Consider the following 22,647-nt stretch of genomic DNA (forward strand, 5'->3'; position numbering starts at 1 on the left):
CGGAGACTATGGCACATGCGATTGTATACAGAAGTCGCTACCGGGCCCAGGAGCCTGAGGGGGCCCAAAGACCCTTGTGCCACAGAAGACACTGGCATTATAGAAAGTGCATACTGGTATATTACACCTCTGGCTGGAGGGAAGGGGTTAGGTTAAGAATTTGGCATGAGGGGGTGCCCTTTTAATGTTTGCCTCAGGCAGCAGGAAGGATATGTGCTCCCCTGCCCCTTGCCAACAAGCACTGAGGGACTGGGGCCCAAGCTGAACTCTTGCACCAGGGCCCATGAGCTTTTAGCTACGCCCCTGATTGTATAGTTATGTAACTTACTTCAGGTTTTCCGTTGCCGAGAGTCTCTGGGTCACAGCAGTGAGGGGAATCTCAAAGGAATCCAGTAGTTCAAATGAGTTGAAGAGATCTTCTGTTTCCACTGTCAGCGTGCGCTGTCCCGGCCGGTGACGCGCGGGCGCAAGAAAACTACGCTGGTAACTTGGAAAAACGAAAGTTCAGTGTGAAGTCACACCTTGGACGGATGCCTGCTTCGATCACAATACCTCCGACGCGTTTTGGAATTCACAAATTCCTTCATCAGGGATGGTCATTAATCGCTTCCATATAGGTATATATAGGCGTTCATCTCCCTAGTTACCTAGTCTTCTCATTGTTCATGATGTACTCCACTGGCGACATAATGATGAATTATAATCCTATTGCCCTAAGTGACTCTACAATATACAATATGAAATACAAAGAGGGGGAGGGAGGAAAAGCTAGAATATCTATATATATATTTTTTTATATGTATATATATATATATATATATATATATTTCTTTTTTTTTTTATTCTTCCCTTTAAAAACTTCCACAATAGCGCGCCCTCACAGACTATAAAAAAGCAAATAGTTCTACCTCCTGATTGAGTCCCTTTGGGGCGAGGGTGTCTAGGTTGTATATCCATTTGGTTTAGTTTGGTCTGGTATAATTTTTTTCTATCGCTCCAAAGGTAGATCATGACAAGCTGCCCGCATGTTTAGTCGCATAGTGGTATGAGAGTGGATGCCCTTCAAACTTCTTTTTAATATTTCTTATATGTTCTTTTATCCTCGTTTGGAGGCTCCTTTTTGTCCTCCCTACATATCTTTTGGCGCGAGGACAAAAAGGAGCCTCCAAACGAGGATAAAAGAACATATAAGAAATATTAAAAAGAAGTTAGAAAGACATCCACTCTGATACCACTATGCCACTAAACATGCGGGCAGCTTTTCAGGATCTACCTTTGGAGCGAACCGTCCCGGCAGATGTTCGTCCATCACTAGCAGGTGCCACTGTTACTCCAGAGGTGGATGAAGAGGCCGAGACTGCAGCAGAAGAGGAAGCAGGAGGAGCCAGAGACCTTTCTTGGTTTTTGAGGTGTCTACTCCACTGCAGCTCGTGCTTTGCACTTAGATGCCTGGTCATGCAGGTTGTACTCAGGTTGAGAACGTTTATGCCTCGATTCAGGCTCTGATTTCACAGCGTGCAAACCACTCGTGTCTTGTCGTCAGCACATTGTCTGAAGAACTGCCACGCCAGGGAACTCCTTGGAGCTGGCTTTGGTGTGCTCGGTCCCTTGCTGCGGTGGGCAGTAGCAGGCATACTGTCTAGGGGACGGCCGCTCCGCTTTTGCACCCTGCTCCCTCTTCTGCCGTGCTGGTGGCTTTGTGTGACCACCGCCTCTTCCTCCGAACTTCACAGGTCACTCGCATGACCTTGATTCCATGTGGGGTCGAGGACCTCATCGTCCTCCACATCATATTCCACCCAGTCTTCACTCCTGATATCCTTGTCGGTCTGCACACTGCAGAAAGCCATGTACTCATCTTGAAACATAAGTGGTTGGGCATCGGTGCACTCAATCTCTTCCATTTCTTGGGCAGGGCTATGTGGATGGCCATGGGAAACCCTGCTAGCAGAGTCATCAAAAAGCAGAAGAGACTGCTGCATGACTTGGGGCTCAGACTGCTTGGCTGATTTGCAAGGGGGTGAGGTGAAAGACTGATGGACATCGGCTGCAGGTGCTAACTCTGATCTTTCAGCAGGAGACTGGGTGGGAGACAATGTGAAGGAACTGGAGGCACTGGGAAAAAAATTTGTGACATTCTCTGGGCCCGCTCATCCATGTCGACAGCAATCTCAACCAATTTGGGTATGAATTTATCCTTGCAGATCACGTACACCAATACATGCTGATTGCCTTTCCTGGGGCAGATAGGGTCTTGCAGCAAGACAATTCGACAAGTCACAAGTAGGGTTGAGCAAACCCGAGCTGTAAAGTTCGGGTTCATACCGAACTCTAGCATTTTTGGACCCCGGACCCGAACCCGAAGATTTCAGTAAAAGTTCGGGTTCAGTGTTTGGCTATTTTATGGCGCTTTTTGAAAGGCTGCAGAGCAGCCAATAAACATGCATTTAACTCTGTGCCCTTAGAAGCCATCACAGCCATGCCGACTAATGGCATGGCTGTGATTGGCCAGTGCACTGCACGTCACTCTGCTGTTACTATTGTAGGGAGAGGATGCTGCTGCTGTGAGGGAGAGAATAGGAAAGAATCTTTAATCAGAAGTGCTTGTTAACCGAGCGATCTACCTAGATTTAGCTTTGCGGGTGCAGTGCACAATCTTTTTACCGTGCCCTGAGTCCAGTGACACAGAAAAAGAACTTTTATTCGTCTGTTAGTTAGGTGGGCGGCGGCAGCTATTTTATGCAAGCTCAGTGCACCAGCACAGCTTATGTGCTTTTGTGACATTCAAATCCAAGCTTGAAATATTGCAATAATAATCTGGGTTTAAAAAGACACCCATTTTGGCAATATCCTACATCTGGTGCCTTTGCAGCATTTGTCAGTGTGCAATTTAAGCTAGAAATACAGAAATAATTTTCTGGGTTTTAAAAAACACCCTTTTTGGGCAAAAATCTCAATTTTACAGCCCTTGCTGCATCTGTCAGTGTTAAATTCAAGTGTTATATACTGCTGTCATATTCTGTTAGTAAAAAACCACCCATTTAGGGCAAAGTACTTTTGCTGCATCTGTGGCACAGTGGGTGAGGAACAATCATTTCCTATGCCTAAAGTATGCAAGACTGCAGCCAAAGAGAAAAAGGATAAGGTGAGAATGGATAGTAAGCAGCTGTTGGTGGGAGATTCTATCATAAGAGGTGTGAAGTTTGAGGAAAATGTTTTGGTGAGATGTCTCCCTGGTGCTACCGCTGGCAGGGACAGACTACGTATCCTTAATATTGTTAGGCAAGCAAAGCAGGAAAGGGAGATGAATGTTATTGTCCATCTTGGGACAAAGGATCTGGCTTGCAATGAGGTTTCAAAGGTGAAGGAAGCTTTTCACACACTTGGTAATGATTTACGGGAGGTTGCATCGACTGTTTCATTCCCTGCAGTTTTGCATGTGCATAACTTTCAATATGACAGGAAGATGCGCATTAAGGAATTAAATGCATGGCTTGGTGAATGGTGTCTGAACCAAGAGTTTGGCTTTGTGTCTCACTTTAGCTCTCGTTGGAATGGAAAATAACTTTACAAGAAAGATGGTTTGCATCTTTCTCTCAAGGGAACGAATGTCCTCAGTGAACAGTTCAAAGTATTTGCTAAGGAGCATTTAAACTAGGAAAGGGGGGGGGGGAGAGTGATAATCCAGCAGTCCGACTGCCCCCCGGAACAATGCCAGAAGATGCCAGTAGCACATAGGTTAAGAAATGACGAGCTCAGAGTCTTGTCTACAAATGCTCGCAGTTTAGGGAATAAGATAAATGAACTTGAGTCTATAATGGCATCTGAGAATATAGATTTAGTGGCTGTTACTGAGACATGGTTCAATGGGAGTAATGACTGGGATATAACAATACCAGGGTTCTCTCTATATAGGAAAGACAGAGAAGGCAAGAAAGGGGGACGGGTGACCCTGTATGTGAAAGATAGCATAAAATCTATTTTAATACAAGTTAGCGAGACCAATTTAGAGTCAGTTTGGGTTACGTTGCAGCTTGATAATCATAAGGTAACTCGTGTAGGCGTGATATATAGACCACCTAGCCAAGTCAAAGAATTAGATGATCTACTAGTTGAGGAAATAGCTAAAATGACATTGAAAGGGGAAGTTATCATTATGGGAGACTTTAATCTTCCTGATGTAAACTGGAAAACCAAAATAGCTAGTTCTGCCAGGAGTAAAGATATTCTAAATTCATTACTGGGATTATCTCTACAGCAAGTAGCTGAGGAGCTAACCCAGAAGGAGGCCATTTTAGATTTAGTATTCACAAATGGGAATTTGGCATCTGATATTACTGTAGGGGAAAGCTTGGGATCTAGTGATCACCAGTCAGTGTGGTTTACTATAAGTACAGTGACTAAGTCACACCACACAAAAACAAAAGTTTTAGATTTTAGAAAAACTGACTTTTAGGGTTGAGCTGAGGAAGGGGAAAGGAGATCCCCGAAACGCGTTTGGTGCTTTTCAAAGACATCCCCAACAAGTGACCCCCACTGGAAGTTCGGCTACTAATATCCGGAGATACACAAAGAAATTGGAGCGCTCCAAAGATAAAGACCCGGATTTTCAGCCATTCAAACTGGTCAGTACAAGTTTAAGTTCACCTCTCGCGATATTACACCGTGATCGTATAACCGGATCTGAGATTTGTGGATAACGATCGAGAGAGACCAGTGACGAATGAACCAGGTGGGACGCTAAACACTGAGAACAACGTGAATAAATACTGTGAGTAAAAATCAAAAGGATTGAATATTGGGACTGCAGGATAATCGACATTCACCTGTGAGTAACAACTTGGTGTCCGATTGGATACTTTATTGAATATTTATATCGGACAATTCCGAATGTTTGAAAAGGTGCCTTGCATGGATTTTGCATGTTTGAAATACTGCCATTTTGAACAAACAAATTTAATTGAGGCCTAGTCTGCTTCAGGGCGTGTGAGATACACCCTGTACATACTGTTGTTCTATTCTACTATTAATTAAACACCCATTTAGGGCAAGATCCTAAATTCGAGAAATATGAGGAGAGCGTCAAATAAGGGACGTGGCCCAGGTCGTGGTGCTGCTGGTGGAGCTCCTGTTGCAGGGAGAGGGTGTGGTCGATCTCTGCCAGCTACACGCACAAGTGAAAACCCTTCCTCAGGTGCGAGTAGGCGACAGAACCTGCAGCGGTATTTGGTCGGGCCTAATGCGGCTTTACGAATGGTGAGGCCTGAACAAGTACAGGCGATAGTAGATTGGGTTGCTTACAGTGGATCCAGTTCCTTCACATTGTCTCCCACCCAGTCTCCTGCTGAAAGACCACAGTTGGCACCTGCAGCCGATGTCGATCAGTCTTTCACCTCACCCCCTTGCAAATCAGCCAAGCAGTCTGAGCCCCAAGTCATGCAGCAGTCTTTTCTGCTTTTTGATGACTCTGTTAGCAGGGTTTCCCAGGGCCATCCACCTAGCCCTGCCCCAGAAGTGGAAGAGATTGAGTGCACCGATGCCCAACCACTTATCTTTCAAGATGAGTACATGTGAGGACCATCGCAGCACGTCTCGGATGATGACGAAACACAGGTGCCAACTGCTGGGGCTTTTGAAAGTGTGCAGACAGACAAGGAAGGCAGGGGTGAAGACTGGGTGGAAGATGATGTGGAGGACAATGAGGTCCTCGACCCCACATGGAATCAAGGTCATGCGAGTGACCTATGTAGTTCGGAGGAAGAGGCGGTGGTCGCACAGAGCCACCAGCACAGCAGAAGAAGGAGCAGGGTGCAAAAGCTGAGCGGCCGTCCCCTAGACAGTACGCCTGCTACTGCCCACCACAGCAAGGGACCGAGCACACCAAAGCCAGCTCCAAGGAGTTCCCTGACGTGGCAGTTCTTAAGACAATGTGCTGACGACAAGACACGAGTGGTTTGCACGCTGTGCAATCAGAGTCTGAAGCGAGGCATAAACGTTCTCAACCTGAGCACAACCTGCATGACCAGGCATTTAAGTGCAAAGCACAAGCTGCAGTGGAGTAGGTCTCTGGCTCCTCCTGCTTCCTCTTCTGCTGCAGTCTCGGCCTTTTCATCAACCTCTGGAGTAACAGTGCCACCTGCCACCCCGCAAACAGAGGATCTTTCAGCAACACCACCACCTGGGTCAGCAAGCATCTCCACAATGTCCCACGGAAGCATTTAGCTCTCCATCTCCCAAACTTTGGAGAGGAAGAGCAAGTACCCCCCTACCCACCCGCGATCACTAGCCCTGAATGCCAGCATTTCAAAATTACTGGCCTTTGAAATGCTGTCATTCCATCTGGTGGAGACAGATAGTTTTAAAGGCCTTATGGCAGTGGCTGTCCCACAGTACGTCGTGCCCAGCCGCCACTACTTTTCCAGGCGAGCCATCCCTTCCCTGCACAACCAAGTGGGAGACAAAACCAGGTGTGCACTGCGCAACACCATCTGTGGCAAGGTGCGACTCACTACGGATACGTGGACCAGTAAGCATGGTCAGGGACGTTATATCTCCATAACAGCACACTGGGTAAATGCAGTAGCGGCTGGGCCTGAGGCCGATATTAGTTTGGCGCATGTCCTTCCACCACCAAGGATTGCAGGGCGGTTCAGTTTGCCTCCTGTTGCTTCCTCCTCCTACTCCGCTTCCTCATCTTCTACCGGCTCCTCATCCGGTCAGCGTAACCCCTTCACCACGAACTTCAGCACAGCCAGGGGTAAACGACAGCAGGCTGTATTAAAACTTATCTCTTTGGGGGACAAACCCCACACCGCCCAGGAGCTGTGGACGGGCCTTGAACAACAGACCGATGAGTGGTTTGTGCCAGTGAACCTCAAGCCTGGCCTGGTGGTGTGCGATAATGGACAAAATCTCGCAGCAGCTCTGGGACCAGCCGGTTTGATGCACATCCCTTGCCTGGCGCATGTGCTGAATTTGGTGGTGCAGAGATTCCTTAAAAATTACCTCGATATGTCAGAGCTGCTGCATAAAGTGCGGGCGGTCTGTGCACGCTTTCGGAGTTCTCACCCTGCTGCTGCTCGCCTGTCAGCGCTGCAGCGTAACTTCGGCCTTCCCGCTCACGCCTCATATGCGACGTGCCCACAAGGTGGAACTCCACCTTGCACATGCTGGCCAGACTGTGCGACCAGCAGCAGGCGATAGTGGAGTTTCAGCTGCAGCACGCACGGGTCAGTCGCTCGGTCGGAACAGCACCACTTCACAACCAATGACTGGGCCTCCATGCGAGACCTGTGTTCCTTGTTGCGCTGTTTCGAGTACTCCACCAACATGGCCAGTGCCGATAACGCCGTTCTCAGCGTTACTATCCCACTTCTATGCCTCCTTGAAAAAACGCTCCTGGCGATGATGGAAGAGGATGTGGCACAGGAGGAGGAGGAGGATAAGGAATCATTTCGTAGGGTTTCCGGCCAGTCATTCCCAAGTGGCTCCGATGGTGGGTTCCTGCACCCACAAACCCAAGGTACACAATTGTCTAGCCAGGGCACAGTTCTGGAGGATGACGAGGTGGAGGATGAGGAGAAGGAGCTGGAGTAGAAGGAACCATGTTCACAGCAGGGTGGCACCCAGACCAGCTCATGGCCATCACTGGTGCGTGGCTGGGGGGATACAGAGGACACAGACGATACACCTCCAACAGAGGACAGCCTTTCGTTGCCTCTGGGCAGCCTGGCACACATGAGCGATTACATGCTGCATTGTCTCCGCGATGACCGCCGAGTTGCCCACATTCTAACTTGTGCTGATTACTGGGTGGCCACGCTGCTGGATCCTCGTTACAAGGACAATGTGCTGTCCTTAATTCCCTCACTGGAGCGTGATCGTAAGATGCGCTAGTACAAGCGCACGCTGATAGACGCGCTGCTGGTGGCATTCCCACCTGACAGCGGGGACACCGTGGAAGCACAAGGCGAAGGCAGAGGAGATGGAAGAGGTCGCCAACGCAGCTGGGGCACCGCCAGCACCTCACAAGGCAGGGTTAGCATGGCCGAAATGTGGAAAAGCTTTGTCAGCACGCCACAACAACCAGCACCACCAGCTGATATGGAACGTCTTAGCAGGAGGCAGCATTTCACCAACATGGTGGAGCAGTATGTGTGCACACGCCTACACGTACTGAATGATGGGTCTGCCCCCTTCAACTTCTGGGTCTCCAAATTGGGCACATGGCCTGAGCTTGCCCTTTTTTTTTACGCCTTGGAGGTCCTGGCCAGCCCTGCAGCCAGTGTATTGTCTGAACGTGTGTTTAGCTTGGCAGGGGGCGACATCACAGACAAGCGCAGCCGCCTATCCACAGCCAATGTGGACAAGCTCACGCTCATTAAAATGAACCAGGCGTGGATCCCTCAGGACTTGTCTGTACCTTGTGCAGAATAGATATGTATACCAGCCTTAACCAGCCATTGTTATACTACAGCGCAATTGCTCATTCTTGTATTTTGGATATTTCACACTCTTTTAGAGTGTACCCTAATTTTAAAAAATAAAATTAAAACCAAAAACCTGTGTTGGCTACCTCGTCCTCCTCCACCGCCGCTTCCACCTACACCGCTCAGTCCACCGCCTCCTCAAACTCCTACTCCATATGGAACTCCACCTCATAAATCACATTTTTTATTTTTATTTGTACGTACCGGTATTTTATCTTATGTCATTTCACTACTTTGTCATTTACATTTTCGGGTGAAATTCACCAATTTTTGGGTGTATAGTACCACTGCTATACCTAGTAGACAGGTTAAAAAAAAAATAATTGTCAGTTACATTTTCGGGTGAAATTCACCAATTTTTGGGTGTATAGTACCACTTCTATACCTAGTAGGCAGGTTAAAAAAAAAATATAAATAGTCAGTTACATTTTCTGGTGAAATTCACCAATTTTTGGGTGTGATGTACCACTGCTATACCTAGTAGACAGGTTTAAAAAATTAATATTTGTCAGTTACATTTTCTGGTGAAATTCACCAATTTTTGGGTGTGAAGTACCACTGCTATACCAAGTAGACAGGTAAAAAATAAAAAAAATTGGTCTATTACATTTTTAGGTGAAATTTACCAATTTTTTGGGTGTAATATAATAAATTTCAATAATTTTTCTTTAACATTTTCGGGTGACAATAAACAATTTTTATCTGTCATAGACCCCAGCTCTACCAAGTAGAAAGGTTAATAAATTTCACTAATTTTTCTGTTATATTCTTGGGTTGACATCATACAATTTTATTACCCAAAAATTGAACCACAATCTTCACGAGGTGAAAATCAAATAAACTTTATTGACAATGTAAGAAAACCCGGAAGAAGCCAGGTTACTGGCGAAACAGCGTTGGGTTAGGAGGCGGCTGAGAGATCGACACACCATCCAGGGTATGAATATCTTTCTCTAATCACCAAGTTTTTTGCCCTTATATTTTGCCTTTGCTGATGCATAGCTTGGGGTTTACTGTTTATAGCGGTCTTGGTGGTTCTTTTCATTTTTTTCATTCTGCATCATTCTTTTCCCTGGTCTCTTGGTGTGCTGACCTCTCGGCCCCCTCTTGGGCTTTGTTCCTCATCTTTGTATCTCACTTTTGTGCTGCCTTTTATCATTATGTATGTAATTTTCTTGCATTGTCAATAAAGTTTATTCGATTTTCACCTCGTGAAGATTGTGGTTAAATTTTTGGGTAATATTAGTGGCTCCACGTCTTGTGAGTCAACAATTTTTGTGATTTATTTCTGTCCGGTATTAATTGAGTGGCCATCATACAATTTTAGACATGAATAAACTCCTGCTCTGCATAAGTGACAGGGAATAAAATTTAATAAATTCTTCAGTAATTAATGTGCGCCGCATCCTTTAATTCAATGCTTAAACTCTAAAGGGACACTGACAGGCCCTATAAACATATTTAGTTATTCCTATGCAGTCATAGATCTATTCAAGTGTATTCCAATGATATTCCAATGATATAAGAGTACCCCCTGTCTGCATTGTAAACCATGTAAAAACAACTTTATATTCATCTGTCAATCACATTTCTTTATGCCCAAGGGGCGTTTTCTCGTACCTCTGTGCCCAGCCGCGCCTCAACTGTCGATTCCTACCGCCACCCAGCTCATTATTATTCACTGCCTTGGGCGGCTCTTACATTCCCCGATCCTATCAGCAGAGAGAAGAGTTTCTTGGCCGGCGCAGGCGCATTAACTATCTGAATTTCTGATGACATCTTCGCTCTGAAGCGCTGGATACGAGTGCCTTGGAGGAGAGATCGGACGCAGACGCATTCAATTACAGGCTTGGGAGGGTGCCGGCGCATGCGCAGATGGTCCGATTGAGGCTGATGCCCATAAGTCTCTATCGGACATGCGCGGGAACTGACAGGATCGGGGAATGTAAGAGCCGCCCAGCGCAGTGAATAATAATGAGCTGGGCGGCAGTAGGAATCGACAGTTGAGGCGCGGCTGGGCACAAGGGTATGAGAAAAAACGCCCCTTGGGCATAAAGAAATGTGATTGACAGATGAATATAAAGTTGTTTTTACATGGTTTACAATGCGGACAGGGGGTACTCTTATATCATTGGAATACACTTTAATAGATCTATGACTGCATAGGAATAACTAAATATGTTAATAGGGCCTGTCAGTGTCCCTTTAAAAAGTTGTCACACTTTTATGCTTTAATAATTTCTCCAATAATTCAACTCTATAATTTTAAATTTGAAAAAATGAATCCTCTTTTGGATGTGGTCTCTCTTTCTCACGCTCCCTCTCCGGCGTGGAACCCTGATTCCCCGCCACCCGTGATCACCATGGTAGGCGCAGAAAAGAACATCGAAAGTTGATAGAGCAGATATCCAATTGGATCGTGAACATCACGGGAACGTGCAACATGGTGGGGCAGCAAGTTTGCACACGCCTACACGAACTGACTGACAGGGGTCAGCCCCTGCAACTTCTGGGTCTCCAAATTGGGCACACGGCCTGAGCTTGCCCTTTACCCCTTGGAGGTGCTGGCCTGCCCCGCAGCCAGTGTATTGTCTGAACGTGTGTTTAGCACGACTGCAGGGGGTTATCACAGGTTATATTTTCCAATGTTTTGGGGTGTACCCTAATTTAAAAAATAAAATTTCAAACCAAAAACCAGTGTAGGCTACCTCCTCCTCCACCGCCGCTTCCACCTACACCGCCACATCCACCGTCTCCTCAACCTCCTACTCCATATGGACCTTGTCCTCCTAAATCAAGATTATTATTTTTTTATTTTTACGTATTTTTTGTTATTTAAAGTCAATTTCCTATCCACATTTGTTTGCAGAGCACTTGCCATGCTCTTAACCACATGTTGATGCCATTTGCAGCCCTCTAGCCATTTCCATGATATTTTTACAGCCATTTTAGTGCTCAAAAGTTCGGGTCCTCATTGACTTCAATGGGGTTCGGGTCCCGAACTCAAACTTTTTTCCAAAGTTCGGCCAAACCCGTCGAACCCGAACATCCAGGTGTCCGTTCAACTCTACTGACTTTTCTAAAATAAGATTAGAGGTATACGAGTCCCTATCAGATGGGAACAGTTTCAATGGAGTCCAGGAGAAATGGGACTACTTAAAAGTGGCACTGTTGAAGGAAAAGCAAAAGGAAAAGCAAAAAAAAAGCAAAAAAAAGGAAGAGACGACTATGGTACTCAGCAGAAGTGGCCAAAATCATTATAAACAAAAAGATAGCATTTAGTAATTATAAAAAAAAAAAAAACGAGGATGACAGGCAAATTTATAAGATTAGGTAGAGAGAGGCCAAACAAGTTATAAGAGCTTCTAAAGCAGAAGAGAAATTAGCTCAGTCAGTGAAAAAAGGTGATAAGACATTCTTCAGATACATAAATGAAAAAAGGAAATTAAAACAAGGAATTACCAAATTAAAAACAAAAGAAGGAATGTGTATGGAATAAGATAAAGAACTAGCTGACTGCCTCAATGAATACTTCTGTTCAGTTTTTACAAAAGAAAATAAAGGAAAAGGACCTTAGGAAGGAAGACTAAATAATCTTTTGATGCATGTGTCTTTACAGAGGAAGAGGTTCTAAGTCAGCTGTCTAAAATTAATACAAATAAGTCACAGGGGCCTGATGGGATACACCCAAAGCTATTAAAAGAGCTTAGCGGTGAACTAGCAAAACGATTAACAGAATTATTTAACCAATCACTGGTAACAGGAGTCGTCCCAAAAGATTGGAAATTAGCAAATGTTGTGCCCATTCACAAGAAAGGTAGTAGGGAGGAATCGGACAACTATAGGTCAGTAAGCCTGACATCAATAGTGGGGAAATTAATGGAAACCATACTTAAAGGGACACTGACAGGCCCAATAAGCATAATTATCCATATATATTCATGCACAGGTCTTCTAATGTATATTAAAAACATATAAGTCTAACTCCTGTCCACCTTATGAACACTGCAAACTGATGTTTAAAAACCTGATGTAATCGCTGTTCTTTCTGCCCAAGGGGCGGCGTTTCAGCTTCACTTCTGCCCAGCCAGCCGCGCCCCAACAGCCGTTTTGAAGCGCCGCCCAGCTCATCAATATTCACTTCGCTGGGCGGCTTCTGCTGTCCCCGACGTTCCAAGATCCTGCGCATGCCCAATAGAAAGCTATGAACATCGGATTCACTTTCAGCTTCTGCGTGAGGGTGCCAGGCGCATGTGCAGAAGCTGAAAGTGAGTCCGATGCCCATAGCTTTCTATTGGGCATGCGCAGGATCTTTGTAACAGGATTGATGTTCCTGGAGGGAAACACCAAATGGAAAAGGATTTAGGAAAACTAGAGGAATGGTCAAAAATCTGGCAACTAAAATTTCATGTTGATAAGTGCAAGATAATGCACCTGGGGCATAAAAACCCATGAGCAGAATATAAAATCAGTGATACAGTCCTAACATCAGTATCTGAGGAAAGGGATTTAGGGGGTCATTTTTTCAGAAGACTTAAAGGTAGGCAGACAATGTCATAGAGCAGCAGGAAATGCTAGCAGAATGCTTGGGTGTATAGGGAGAGGCATTAACAGTAGAAAGAGGGAGGTGCTCATGCCGCTCTACAGAGCAGTAGTGAAACCTAATTTGGAGAATTGTGCACAGTACTGGAGACCATATCTCCAGAAGGATATTGATACTTTGTAGAGAGTTCAGAGAAGAGCTACTAAACTAGTACATGGATTGCAGGATAAAACTTACCAGGAAAGATTAAAGGACCTTAACATGTATAGCTTGGAAGAAAGACGAGACAGAGGGGATATAATAGAAACTTTTAAATACATAAAGGGAATCAACAAGGTAAAAGAGGAGAGAATATTTAAAAGAAGAAAAACTGCTACAAGAGGACATGGTTTTAAATTAGAGGGGCAAAGGTTTAAAAGTAATATCAGGAAGTAGTGTTGAGCGAACAGTTCGAGCATAGTTCGGGTCCGTACCGAATTTTGGGGTGTTCGTGACACGGACCCGAACCCGAACTTTTTCGTAAAAGTTCGGGTTCGTCGTTCGGCATGTATTTTGGCGCATTTTGAAAGGCTGCAAAGCAGCCAATCAACATGCATCATACTACTTGCCCTAAGATGCCATCGCAGCCATGCCTACTATTGGCAAGGCTGTGATTGGCCAAGTGCAGCATGTGACTCAGCCTCTTATAAGCTTGTGCGCACGTCGGGACGTGCTCACTCTCGATGTGAATAGAACAGGGTTAGACGCAGCTGATGCTAGGGCGAGAATAGGCAGGGATAATTGAATAACTGGAAGCAAATTTCTCTCCTCCACCTGTGATTCATCTGAACAACTGCAGCTCAGCTGCTTTTTTGATAGGGATTGGCTATTTTTAGAGTGGCCAGAGTGATTTTTCCATCCACATGTACCCGGGCTGACCGCCGGCCGCCATTTTGCGACTTGTAGTGCTGCAGCAGAAGCTGCCACAGTGTGCATTCCAAAGCTCCAAACAAGTCAGACATCTACACCTGGGATTCAGACCAATAGCGATTTAGCAGCACAGTCCAAGGCTATTTTTTTTAAAGGTTGTGCAGACCATTTTGTGGCACATGTTACTGGGCTGATAGGCGGCGGCTATCTTGGGACTAGTGCTGCAGCACAATCTCTCCCAACGTCCATTAATCACTTGTAATAGTGGTCTGTGCCATAGAAATCCTACATCAGGGACTTGGGTGTGCTTGTGTCACCCCTACTAATACCAGTCCACCTGTAATCCATACAGTGAAAAGCCATAAAGTATTCCAGTGAGGGAATTTTTTTTTTATTTAAAAAAGGCCAAGTTAGTTTATCTGGCGTTCAATATACTGGATACAGTTAGGCCTGCGTTTCATACATCTGGAATTAGCAAACTAATGTGCTGGGGTTGGGAAAACATATATGTACCCATACTAGAATCTGTCAAAGAAAGCGGGTACTCACATATAACAGTCATTCCATCTGTAATCCATACAGTCAAAAGACTGAAAGTATTCCAGTGAGGGAATTTTTTTTATTTAAAAAAGGCCAAGTTAGTTTATCTGGCGTTCAATATACTAGATACAGTTAGGCCTGCGTTTCATACATCTGGAATTAGCAAACTAATGTGCTGGGGTTGGGAAAACATATATGTACCCATACTAGAATCTGTCAAAGAAAGCGGTACTCACATATAACAGTCATTCCATCTGTAATCCATACAGTCAAAAGACTGAAAGTATTCCAGTGAGGGAATTTTTTTTTTATTTAAAAAAGGCCAAGTTAGTTTATCTGGCGTTCAATATACTAGATACAGTTAGGCCTGCGTTTCATACATCTGGAATTAGCAAACTAATGTGCTGGGGTTGGGAAAACATATGTACCCATACTAGAATCTGTCAAAGAAAGCGGTACTCACATATAACAGTCATTCCATCTGTAATCCATACAGTCAAAAGACTGAAAGTATTCCAGTGAGGGAATTTTTTTTATTTAAAAAAGGCCAAGTTAGTTTATCTGGCGTTCAATATACTAGATACAGTTAGGCCTGCGTTTCATACATCTGGAATTAGCAAACTAATGTGCTGGGGTTGGGAAAACATATATGTACCCATACTAGAATCTGTCAAAGAAAGCGGTACTCACATATAACAGTCATTCCATCTGTAATCCATACAGTCAAAAGACTGAAAGTATTCCAGTGAGGGGATTTTTTTTATTTAAAAAAGGCCAAGTTAGTTTATCTGGCGTTCAATATACTAGATACAGTTAGGCCTGCGTTTCATACATCTGGAATTAGCAAACTAATGTGCTGGGGTTGGGAAAACATATATGTACCCATACTAGAATCTGTCAAAGAAAGCGGTACTCACATATAACAGTCATTCCATCTGTAATCCATACAGTCAAAAGACTGAAAGTATTCCAGTGAGGGAATTTTTTTTATTTAAAAAAGGCCAAGTTAGTTTATCTGGCGTTCAATATACTAGATACAGTTAGGCCTGCGTTTCATACATCTGGAATTAGCAAACTAATGTGCTGGGGTTGGGAAAGCATATATGTACCCATACTAGAATCTGTCAAAGAAAGCGGTACTCACATATAACAGTCATTCCATCTGTAATCCATACAGTCAAAAGACTGAAAGTATTCCAGTGAGGGAATTTTTTTTATTTAAAAAAGGCCAAGTTAGTTTATCTGGCGTTCAATATACTAGATACAGTTAGGCCTGCGTTTCATACATCTGGAATTAGCAAACTAATGTGCTGGGGTTGGGAAAACATATATGTACCCATACTAGAATCTGTCAAAGAAAGCGGTACTCACATATAACAGTCATTCCATCTGTAATCCATACAGTCAAAAGACTGAAAGTATTCCAGTGAGGGAATTTTTTTATTTAAAAAAGGCCAAGTTAGTTTATCTGGCGTTCAATATACTAGATACAGTTAGGCCTGCGTTTCATACATCTGGAATTAGCAAACTAATGTGCTGGGGTTGGGAAAACATATATGTACCCATACTAGAATCTGTCAAAGAAAGCGGGTACTCACATATAACAGTCATTCCATCTGTAATCCATACAGTCAAAGACTGAAAGCATTCCAGTGAGGGAATTTTTTTTATTTAAAAAGGCCAAGTTAGTTTATCTGGCGTTCAATATACTAGATACAGTTAGGCCTGCGTTTCATACATCTGGAATTAGCAAACTAATTTGCTGGGGTTGGGAAAACATATATGTACCCATACTAGAATCTGTCAAAGAAAGCGGTACTCACATATAACAGTCATTCCATCTGTAATCCATACAGTCAAAAGACTGAAAGTATTCCAGTGAGGGAATTTTTTTTATTTAAAAAGGCCAAGTTAGTTTATCTGGCGTTCAATATACTAGATACAGTTAGGCCTGCGTTTCATACATCTGGAATTAGCAAACTAATGTGCTGGGGTTGGGAAAACATATATGTACCCATACTAGAATCTGTCAAAGAAAGCGGTACTCACATATAACAGTCATTCCATCTGTAATCCATACAGTCAAAAGACTGAAAGTATTCCAGTGAGGGGATTTTGCTTATAAAAAATAATATATTTCATTGTGGTGCGAGTTGAATCGCAACAATGAAGAAAAATACTATTAAGGGACGAGGACGCGGTCGTGGTGGTGTCCGTGGAGCCTCTGTTGCTGGTAGAGGACGTGGCCGTTCGGCCCCAGGCGCACACAGTAGGGAACGAACTCCCTCAACTAGCCGGCAGAATGTACCGCAATATCTCGTGGGGCACAATGCCGCGCTTAGGATGGTAAGGCCTGAGCAGGTACAGGCATTAATCGATTGGGTGGCCGACAGTGCTTCCAGCACGTTCACCACATGGTCTTCCACCCAGTCTTCTGCGGAAAGCGCACAGGTGGCACCTGAAAACCAAGCCCATCAGTCTGTCACATCACCCCCAAGCATATCAGGGAAACGGTCTGAGCCACAAGTTATGCAGCAGTCTCTTCTTCTGTTTGAAGACTCTACTTACAGGGTTTCCCAGGGGCGTCTACCTAGCCCTTCCCCAGTGGAGGAAGACATACCATGCACTGACGCACAACCACTTATGTCTCCAGATGAAGAGGACATGGGAATACCACCACAGCAGAGTCACCGACTCTCTGATGATGACGAAACACAGGTGCCCACTGCCGCGTCTTTTTGCAGTGTGCAGACTGAACAGGAGGAGGTCAGGGAGGAGACTGGGTGGAAGACGATGCAGAGGACGATGAGGTCTTAGACCCCACATGGACTGAAGGTCGTGGCGATGACTTTCACAGTTCAGAGGAAGAGGTAGTGGTGAGACCGAGACAACAGCGAAGCCAAAGAGGGAGCAGGGGGCCAAGCAGACGAGCCGCCGCCCCCAGAGTTCGCCTGCTACTGGACATCGCCAACAGGGACCCAGCCCCACAAAGGCAGCTTCAAAGAGTTCCCTGGCATGGCACTTCTTTAAACAATGTCCTACCGACAAGACCCGAGTGACTTGCACGCTCTGCCATCAGAGCCTGAGGCGAGCATTAACGTTCTGAACCTCAGCACAACCTGCATGACCAGGCATCTACATGCAAAGCATGAACTGCAGTGGGGTACACACCTTAAAAACCAGGCACTCGCTGAGGCTCCCCCTGCTCCCTCTACCGCTGCTGCCTCGGCTTCCGCCTCGAGAGGAATGTTGCCACCTGCGAGCAGCAAACAGAGGATGTGCCACCGACACCACCACCACCGCCACCGTCAACTAGCGTCTCCACTATATCACACAGCAGCGTTCAGCTCTCAATATCTCAAACCTTAGAGAGGAAGCGCAAATTCCCCCCGAGTCACCCTCGAGCCCTTGGCCTGAACGCCAGCATTTCTAAACTGCTGGCCTTTGAAATGCTGTCATTCCGGCTGGTGGACACAGACAGCTTCAAAAAGCTGATGGCCATGGCTGTCCCCGCAGTAATGTGGTTCCCAGCCGCCACTACTTCTCCAAGACAGCCGTGCCTTCCCTGCACATGCAAGTGTCCGATAAAATCAAGTGTGCACTGCGCAACGCCATTTGTGGCAAGGTCCACCTAACCACAGATACGTGGACCAGTAAGCACGGCCAGGGACGCTATATATCACTAACTGCACACTGGATGAATGTAGTGGCGGCTGGGCCCCCGGCGGACAGTTCCTTGGCGCACGTCCTTCCGCCCCCTAGGATCGCAGGGCATCATTCTCTGCCTCCTGTAGCCTCCTCCTCCTACTCGGCTTCCTCCTCCACTGCTTCCACCAGCTCATCGGTCAGCCACACACCTTCACCACCAACTTCAGCACAGCCCGGGGTAAACGTCAGCAGGCCATTCTGAAACTCATATGTTTGGGGGACAGGCCCCACACCGCACAGGAGTTGTGGCGGGGTATTGAACAACAGACCGACGAGTGGTTTCTGCCGGTGGGCCTCAAGCCAGGCCTGGTGGTATGCGATAATGGGCGAAATCTCGTGGCAGCTCTGGGACTAGCCGGTTTGACGCACATCCCTTGCCTTGCGCATGTGCTGAACTTGGTGGTGCAGAGGTTCATTCACCACTACCCCAACATGTCAGAGCTGCTGCATAAAGTGCGGGCCGTCTGTGCGCGCTTCCGCCATTCACATCCTGCCGCTGCTCGCCTGTCTGCGCTACAGCGGAACTTCGGCCTTCCCGCTCACCGCCTCATATGCGACGTGCCCACCCGGTGGAACTCCACCTTGCACATGCTGGAGAGACTGTGCGAGCAGCAGCAGGCCATAGTGGAGTTTCAGCTGCAGCACGCTCGCGTCAGTCGTACTGCCGAACAGCACCACTTCACCACCAATGATTGGGCCTCCATGCGAGACCTGTGTGCCCTGCTGCGCTGTTTCGAGTACTCCACCAACATGGCCAGTGGCGATGACACTGTTATCAGCGTTACAATACCACTTCTATGTCTCCTTGAGAAAACACTTAGGGCAATGATGTTAGAGGAGGTGGCCCAGGTGGAGGAGGATGAGGGCTCGTTTCTAACACTTTCGGGCCAGTCTGTTCGAAGTGGCTCAGAGGGAGGTTTGTTTAAGCAGCAGAGGACAGGTTCACAAGTCGCCAGCCCAAGGCACTGTACTGGAGGACGAGGAGGATGAGGAGGAGGAGGTGGAGGGGGACGAGGATGACGCAAGTTCACAGCGGGGTGGCAGCCCAGGCCCATCACTGGTGCGTGGCTGGGGGGATACGGTGGACGATGACGATACGCCTCCCACAGAGGACAGCTTGTCCTTACCCATGGGTAGCCTGGCCCACATGAGCGAATATATGCTCCAATGCCTGCGCAACGACAGCAGAGTTGCCCACGTTTTAACGTGTGCAGACTACTGGGTGGCCACCCTGCTGGATCCCCGGTATAAAGACAATGTGCCCACTTTAATTCCTGAACTGGAGCGCGACCGTAAGATGCGCGAGTACAAGCGCACGCTGATAGAGGCGCTCTTGAGAGCATTCCCACATGTCACAGGGGAACAGGTGGAAGGTGAAGGCAGAGGAGTGGCAAGAGGTCGCCAACGCAGCTGTGTCACGGCCAGCTCATCTGAGGGCAGGGTTAGCATGGCAGAAATGTGGAAAAGTTTTGTCTCCACGCCACAGCTATCTGCACCGACACCTGATACGGAACGTGTTAGCAGGAGGCAGCATTTCACTAACATGGTTGAACAGTATGTCTGCACACCCCTCCACATCCTGACGGATGGTTCGGCCCCATTCAACTACTGGGTTTCGAAATTGTCCACGTGGCCAGAGTTAGCATGTTATGCCTTGGAGGTGCTTTCCTGCCCGGCGGCCAGCGTTTTATCTGAACGCGTATTCAGCACGGCAGGGGGCGTCATTACTGACAAGCGCAGCCGCCTGTCCACAGCCAACGTGGACAAGCTGACCTTCATAAAGATGAACCAGGCATGGATCCCACAGGACCTGTCCCTCCCTTGTGCAGAGTAGTCCTATTAACTGCCTAAAACATGTCTTGTTGTGCTACGGGCCACTTCTTTATTTGATACAAATTTTATGAAACCCACAGTTGAATGAAACTCTTCTCTGTCTGGGCGCCGGGGCCTAACCAGATGAAAGTGGCCGGTTAAACTAACGGGTGACATGAAGCCATAACATCTGCCATGCTACCTCTGTCTTCTGTCTGGGTGCTGAGGCCTAAGTCAAATAAAGCGGTCTTCTGCTGTGCTGGGGGATATGAAGCTAATCTCTGACCTCTCTCCTCTGTCTGGGTCCAAAGGCCTAAATCACTGAAAGAGGCCTTCTCCTGTGGTGTGTGATATGATGCCAGAATATGTGCTGTGGGGCCTCTCTCCTCTTCTGGGTGCAGGGGTCAAAGTAACTCAATGGTGGCTTCTCCTGTGGTGGCTGATATGATGCCAGAATATGTGCTGTGGTGCCTCTCTCCTCTTCCTGGGTGCAGGGGTCAAAGTAACTAAATGGTGGCTTCTCCTGTGGTGGCTGATATGATGCCAGAATATGTGCTGTGGGGCCTCTCTCCTCTTCCTGGGTGCAGGGGTCAAAGTAACTCAATGGTGGCTTCTCCTGTGGTGGCTGATATGATGCCAGAATATGTGCTGTGGTGCCTCTCTCCTCTGTCTGGGTCCAAAGGCCTAAATCACTGAAAGAGGCCTTCTCCTGTGGTGTGTGATATGATGCCTGAATATGTGCTGTGGTGCCTCTCTCCTCTTCCTGGGTGCGGGGGGTCAAAGTAACTCAATGGTGGCTTCTCCTGTGGTGGCTGATATGATGCCAGAATATGTGCTGTGGGGCCTCTCTCCTCTTCCTGGGTGCAGGGGTCAAAGTAACTCAATGGTGGCTTCTCCTGTGGTGGCTGATATGATGCCAGAATATGTGCTGTGGTGCCTCTCTCCTCTTCTGGTGCAGGGGTCAAAGTAACTAAATGGTGGCTTCTCCTGTGGTGGCTGATATGATGCCAGAATATGTGCTGTGGGGCCTCTCTCCTCTTCCTGGGTGCAGGGGTCAAAGTAACTCAATGGTGGCTTCTCCTGTGGTGGCTGATATGATGCCAGAATATGTGCTGTGGTGCCTCTCTCCTCTTCCTGGGTGCGGGGGTCAAAGTAACTCAATGGTGGCTTCTCCTGTGGTGGCTGATATGATGCCAGAATATGTGCTGTGGTGCCTCTCTCCTCTTCCTGGGTGCGGGGGTCAAAGTAACTCAATGGTGGCTTCTCCTGTGGTGGCTGATATGATGCCAGAATATGTGCTGTGGTGCCTCTCTCCTCTTCCTGGGTGCGGGGGTCAAAGTAACTCAATGGTGGCTTCTCCTGTGGTGGCTGATATGATGCCAGAATATGTGCTGTGGGGCCTCTCTCCTCTTCCTGGGTGCGGGGGTCAAAGTAACTCAATGGTGGCTTCTCCTGTGGTGGTTAGTATGATGCCAGAATATGTGCTGTGGGGGCCTCTCTCCTCTTCCTGGGTGCAGGGGTCAAAGTAACTCAATGGTGGCTTCTCCTGTGGTGGCTGATATGATGCCAGAATATGTGCTGTGGTGCCTCTCTCCTCTTCCTGGGTGCGGGGGTCAAAGTAACTCAATGGTGGCTTCTCCTGTGGTGGCTGATATGATGCCAGAATATGTGCTGTGGTGCCTCTCTCCTCTTCCTGGGTGCAGGGGTCAAAGTAACTAAATGGTGGCTTCTCCTGTGGTGGTTGATATGATGCCTGATTCTCTGCTGTGAAACTCTCTCCTCCATCTGGGTGTAGGGGTCAAAGTCTTTCAAAGTCGCCTTCTCCTGTGCTGATTGATATAAAGCTGATGGTTGTGCCATCTGACATGGTTGCCAGGTCTGATTCAATGGGGGCCTACTCCTGTGGTGGGTGATCTAAATGCCTGATTCTCTGCTGTGAAACCTCTCTCCTCCGTCTGGGTGTAGGGGTCAAAGTCTTTCAAAGTCGCCTTCTCCTGTGCTGATTGATATGAAGCTGATGGTTGTGCCATCTGACATGGTTGCCGGGGTCCCATTAAATTGTGGCCTACTCCTGTGGTGGTTGATATGATGCCTGATTCTCTGATGTGGAACCTCTCTCCTCTGTTTGGGTGAAGGGGTCAAAGTAACTAAATGGTGGCTTCTCCTGTGGTGGCTGATATGATGCCAGAATATGTGCTGTGGGGCCTCTCTCCTCTTCCTGGGTGCAGGGGTCAAGTAACTCAATGGTGGCTTCTCCTGTGGTGGCTGATATGATGCCAGAATATGTGCTGTGGTGCCTCTCTCCTCTTCCTGGGTGCGGGGGTCAAAGTAACTCAATGGTGGCTTCTCCTGTGGTGGCTGATATGATGCCAGAATATGTGCTGTGGTGCCTCTCTCCTCTTCCTGGGTGCGGGGGTCAAAGTAACTCAATGGTGGCTTCTCCTGTGGTGGCTGATATGATGCCAGAATATGTGCTGTGGTGCCTCTCTCCTCTTCCTGGGTGCAGGGGTCAAAGTAACTAAATGGTGGCTTCTCCTGTGGTGGTTGATATGATGCCTGATTCTCTGCTGTGAAACCTCTCTCCTCATCTGGGTGTAGGGGTCAAAGTCTTTCAAAGTCGCCTTCTCCTGTGCTGATTGATATAAA

Source organism: Bufo bufo, chromosome 2 (assembly GCF_905171765.1).
Source record: "Bufo bufo chromosome 2, aBufBuf1.1, whole genome shotgun sequence".
NCBI lineage: Eukaryota > Metazoa > Chordata > Amphibia > Anura > Bufonidae > Bufo > Bufo bufo.